Source organism: Cetorhinus maximus, chromosome 5, assembly GCF_964194155.1.
Source record: "Cetorhinus maximus chromosome 5, sCetMax3.hap1.1, whole genome shotgun sequence".
NCBI classification, from domain to species: domain Eukaryota; kingdom Metazoa; phylum Chordata; class Chondrichthyes; order Lamniformes; family Cetorhinidae; genus Cetorhinus; species Cetorhinus maximus.
The window spans coordinates 149,193,498-149,199,386 of NC_135883.1; the positions used below are offsets into that span (position 1 = coordinate 149,193,498).

General features: G+C 44.5%; 1 pseudogene; it reads right to left on the reverse strand.

Annotated features, from left to right (window-relative positions):
* Positions 1-1,225: 1,225 nt before the first annotated feature.
* On the reverse strand, positions 1,226-1,399 carry LOC144681226 (U2 spliceosomal RNA; annotated as a pseudogene).
* Positions 1,400-5,889: the final 4,490 nt, after the last annotated feature.

Sequence of the window (5,889 nt, forward strand, 5' to 3'; positions counted from 1 at the left end):
CCTCACTGCTCCCAGATTCCAGGGGCTGTGGTGCACTGGCCTCCTCAGGTTGCAGGCAAAGTTGGGGTGCGCTGGTCTCCTTGTTGTCTCCAATTTTCTGGAGCTCGGGTGTCTCGTCCTCCAACGCCCTGGAGCTTTGCCGCCTCTTCTGTCGGTGCCGCCCTGGCACTTCATCATCCGAAGAGCTGCTGCCCTTGTCATCCGTGTCGGATGGGAGACGCCTCTTGCCGCTTCTCTGGGAAGTGCCTTTGCTTCTTCTTCGCTCCTTCTTACTTTTCTTGTTCTTCACCGTCCGCCACTCCCCCTGCTGCTTTTCCACTGCTGCCTCCTCCTCCATTGATTCGCTGTCCTGAGGACTGGGAGGTTCAGGGGGTAGTGCTGTTGATTGGCTCTCTGTTGCCTCAATCTCTTTCTCCACCTTGTCTCTCTCTGTGTCCTCCTTTGTCCCGTTGAGCTCCCTGGGGGCCTTGGTGGTTGGAGTGACACGGAACATTTCTTCTGCTTCCCCCTGGTCGGCTTTGGCTGCCTGTGCGTAAGTACGGCAGCGTTTGGGGCAGGTCCTGTAGAGGTGACTTGCCTCGCCACACAGGTTGCAGCACTTGGCCTGTTTGCAGTCTTTTGTCTGGTGCCCTTCCTGTTTGCAGATCTTGCAGAGGGAGGCGCTGCAGTTGGCCGCCACATGACCAGCCTTGCCGCATGAGCGACAATGCTTGGGTTGCCCAGCGTAGACCAGGTAGCCCCGGTTTCCCCCGATAGCGAAACTGGAAGGAGGGTGGAAAATGGCTCCCTTACCATCGGTCTTTAGCGTGACCTTAAACAGGCGTTTGCCTGTCCAGATCCCCAAGTCGTCTCGAATCTCGGTGCCGCTCCCCACCTTATCGAAGTACCTGGTGAGGAAGGTGACCACGTCGGCGACAGGGACGAAGGGGTTGTACACATGCACCATCACCACACGTTCCCGTTGCAACGGCAGAGAAAAGTGCGGCTCCGCCGTCAGGATCTTCATCTCCGGCAGGTCTCTCTTCTCCTCGAACACCCTCAGGAGCCGGACGCAGTCTGCCACCCGCTTGAACGTCACGTCAAAATAACCACCTTTGCGGGAGTCATGCAGGGTGAAGATCTCCGGAGCTTGGAAGCCACACGCCTTCAACAGGATCCTCCTGGTGAAGAAGCCCCGATCCATAGGTGATCCTTCTTCGCTGTGGTTCACCGTGACTCGGACGGTGATAGGTAACCCACGGTATGGATTTGAATTGCGATTGGTTATCGCCCTTCCATCCCGACCTTGCCTTGGCAGGACCATGGTGTCGCCCCTGCAACACTTGATCTTAGCCAAAAGGCCGAGAAGCGATAAGAACAGATACTACACTTGATCTTAGCCAAAAGGCCGAGAAGATAAATCTTTACTGAGAGTTATTAACTACCTCCTTAAAAGTCTGCCACTGCATCTCTACTGTTCTACCTTTTAACCTAGTTTCTCAGTTCACTTTAACTAGCTCTTCCTTCATACCTTTATTCAGGTTTAAAACATCAGACTTGGTGCCACGCCTCTCCCCTTCAAACTGAAGGTGAAATTTTATCATGTTATGATCACTGTCACACAGAAGCGTCTTTATCTTGGAGTGATTTATTAATCCTGTCTGATTGCTCATTACCATGTCTAGAACAGCCTGCTCCCTGGTTGGTTCTAGAACATACTGCTCTAAGAAATTGTCTGGAATGCATTGTGCTGTGCCTATGCACACTCCGACAAATTCTTAACTGAAGAGACCCATCAGAGGCAAGTGTGGAATTTTTTTGTGGTTCCTCGAGGATCTTGTTGGTGGCTCCCCGAGGCCAATCCTGAGGTCTCAATCCAATGAGCTCATTGTGATGACCTACAACCTGCCAATAGTGACAATATCTTCCTTTCACCGTTTATCCGCTGTGTCTATAACTATCCTGTTGTTTTAGGGTCTGATATTGGAAGAAAACGTAGGCCTCTGCTTATTAATGATGATCTTTCATGTCAAACAAGACTGTGCTTTCTTAACCTGATGATTGGAAAGCTTCTGAGTCAATTCTAACATATGATCGTGTGTATTTTATTTTTCTAATAATATTTCTAATAACATTTCAGTTGCTGTCTGTGATTCCCCTCAACTGCACAGCCCCAGAAAAATGAGAGGGACTGAGATTAAATGAAATCTCACCTCACCTCACAGGTTTCATAAACATTTTTTTTTGCTAATTAAGAGATTCTCTTTAAGTTTATTAGACACCTAATTACAGTCTCAGGTATTGTTGCTGGCTGTCTCCTGAAAGTATTCTTTGAGGGTGAGTGCATTATAATGAAGAGAATGCCATGGAGGAAGCAACTGTATGGTTTCTTAGGTTACTGTCAGCCTTGGGAAAGCCAGGAACAAAAGAGATTCCAGATCTCAGGAACTCATATCTCAAGAAAAGTTTAAATAAATTGGATTTGTTCTCTCTTTGGGAAGAATCTTGGTTGAGCTAACTGAATTTTCCAAGATTGCTAAAGGTGTTGGATGATCTCGGCGGTGAAGGATTATCTGGGGGTGCAAGTTGTAAATGAAAGCGTTCAGAATAAAGTGGGGAGGCAAGATAACTTTATTTTTTATTTGAGGAGCATTAGATTTGTGCAACAATCATAGGCCAGGATTTCCCGGTTGGTGAGTAGGGGGGGCAGGGCCCGCTCACTGACACGTTAAATGATGTGGGATGACATCGGGCGGAACTCCTGACGTCACCGCGCCCCATTTAAATTTTCAGGTAGGCGGGGGCTCAGTAGAATCAGCTGTTGAGGCCATTGACAGAGTCATTTAAGTGATTAATGGACCTGCCCGTCCAACCTTAAGGTTGGCGGGCAGGCCAGGAGCTCTGGTGGGCATTAGAAAAAGTATGAAACCTTAAGGTGATGAGGTTTCATGTAGGTTTTAAAAAATGTAATTAAAGTGTATTTAAAAGTGATGGGCATGTCCCAACTCATGTGACAGTGTCACATGAGGGGACATGTCAGGGAAATTTTTTTTTCTATTTTTCCGATTTTTTGTTTTACAGCCGATCTCCCTGAGGCAGCTCTTAGCCTCAGGGAGATGAGTGCGCTCTTTTGTGGGCATGCATGAAAGAGCGCACTCTCGGCTCAGGGAATCGCCCCCTGCCCGCACAGGGAGCACATAGCACTTCCTGGCAGATGTCACGATGGGCTGGCCCGCCCATGTAAAATGGCGGTGCGCCCCCAATCGGAGGCACGCTTCTGCGCGCCCGTTCTTAAACTTCCCCCCTGATGGGGGGAAAATTCTGCCCATAGAATAAGTTTCCAGGGAAAGTCATTATGTGGATTCACGAGGCAACTGATGAGTGCAGATTGAAGGATTTAGAGAGGTGCATAAGGTCAATTATAGTAACAGGTTCAGGCCATTGAAGCCCCATGTCCACAGTGAACAACACTGAATTCAAATCTACTAAACAGGAATGACATCTTTGGGCTGTAATGCTTGTTCTTAAAAATTCTACATCTTTGTTATCCTATCAATGTTTTTGAAAACTTTAGTGAATGGAAGAAAATATATCCAGTTCTGTCTCTATAGCAAAGGGAGTTATCAGCAATGTAATCTGCAGTTGCTACACATTGTTGTACAAGGAAATTCTGTTACAGAAATGGGGTCCTTCCTGTTTTAAATCATAGCACTTCAGTATTATATCCTTCTAGGCTGTAGGGGAGCACAAGTGGTTGATTTATGTTAGGAAAGAATGTTAGGGGGTGTGGCACCAAAGCAGGTAAATGGAGTTAAGGCACAGATCAACTATGACCTGATTGAATAGGGAACAACCTGGCTTGAGGGCCGAAGGACCTACTCCTGTTTCTGTGTTGGAAATGCCGTCTTTCAGGTGAGATGTTAAACCGAGGCCCAGTCTGTCCTCTCAGGTGGATGTAAAAGATCCAACTGCACCAATAGAAGAAGACCTAGGGAAGTAGGGAGCTCTCTGCAGCATCCTGGACATTTATCCTACAACCATTGTCTAAAAAACAGATATCCTGGTCATTATCTCATTACTGTTTGTGAGACCTTGCTGTGTACATATTGACTGCCACATTTCCTAAATCATAACAAATACTACTTCTAAAGTACTTGTTTGGCTTTAAGGCTCTTTGGGACATTCTGAGGTGATGAAATATGCCATATAAATGAAAGCTTTTTTTAATATGTGAGAGCCCATGGATTTTTGCTTTCAGTGGAAGCCAGGGTTTCTGTTCTTCCTCAATTTTCCTTCAGCCTTTTTGGCCTCCTTGTGTTTTGAGCTTTGGAGATGTGTAGAGATGATACACATAAGGTTCTATGTGTGAACAAAACTCTATTACAATTGTTTTTTTTTAAATGTCTGCTCCATAAGCTTCCAGCTCTCAGTTTTCCTTTCTCTGTAACCACATTCACAGGCTTGACTAACAGCACACAGCATAGGGAACAGTCAACAGACAGACAATCAAACACCGAACAATTGAACACAACATCATTACTCCCTTATAAAACTAAAAGACCTTATTTTAATTTAACCTAAGTCAAACAACAAACATAGGTACATCAAGTCATTTCTACGAGTTCAAACTGTCCATTTTCTCTAAGTACAGAAAGTTTTTAAGATTTGAAGGTTGCTGATGACGGTGCTGAGATCTACGAATTTGAGGTTGTTGTTCTGCAGTTTCACCTTGATGTCGCACAAGATCGACATCATGCAGCTCACTTCCACCGTTCCCTGTTTAGTTTTTCTCTTTGTTATTTCTAATAATGTTGATGTTCGCTATTTTGCTGTGACTGATATTGGATGTGCTGGCTATCTCACAGCATCCTCAGCACCTCATCTGGTTTACTACAGAAATTTGCCCTGACCATCCTCTCAGGCATTAATTACCACTCCAGCCTGCTGTTCAAACTATGAATGTTTTATCCCAACAATGTTTCCAAGGTACTTACCTGGGCCCGGGGTGGGAGAAATTTGTTTGCGATGATGAGCACCTAAACTACTTTGCAAACAAATTGGCTGTCATGAGGCATGGCATAGTTTGCTGAGGAATGTTTCACAAGGTGGCAGTGAGGATTTTGGACATAGAAGGTCTATGGCACAGAAACAGGCCACTTGGCCACATGTGTGTGCAATTAGTTAATGAATTGTCTAATTTTTTTATCCCTATTTAGCGAGCAGCTAGTACAACTCTAGCAATCTGGCATGGCATGGTACCAGTCTCTGAATCAGTCTTTTTAAGATCCTTGCCACAAATTATTCTCTGTGAAGTGAACTAGCTCCGAATCCAGTCAATTAGAGAAATGCCACTCACACCTATTACTGTGACCGTATCCCTCAATTTTAATGTTCAACACTAATAATGTTTGTTTTATATATTTTTAAAGTTTAGCCTGAGAGCCTACTTTGAATGGGGTTTCTGTGTTATACTGCAACATAGAGTAAATCTAAATGGTATTGGTGACACATAAATTGTGTCAAATATTCGGTGCATACACAGTGAAACTGAACTTCTCATCTTTTACTCTTGATACTGCCACTTATAACCATTAACCCACTGAATTAAACAGAGCATCAGACAGTTTGAAATGTGCATGCTATGACCAGTGCTTTAAGAGCAATTATTACTTCAATGAAAGCTGTTTGTCAATGAACAGGTTTCCTACTTTTAATCCATTGATAAGAAAAATTACCATTTTTCACTTTTGTTGACAGTTTGGAACCACACGTTTGAAACATAGAGCTACCAATGTCAGGCTATATGTTTTCAATAATGATACACCATCATCTTTCCTGACATCTTTATACCTGACAGGATTTTGCATATGTCTTATTAAAAAAGATTTTTTTAACTTATTTTCGTGTTGG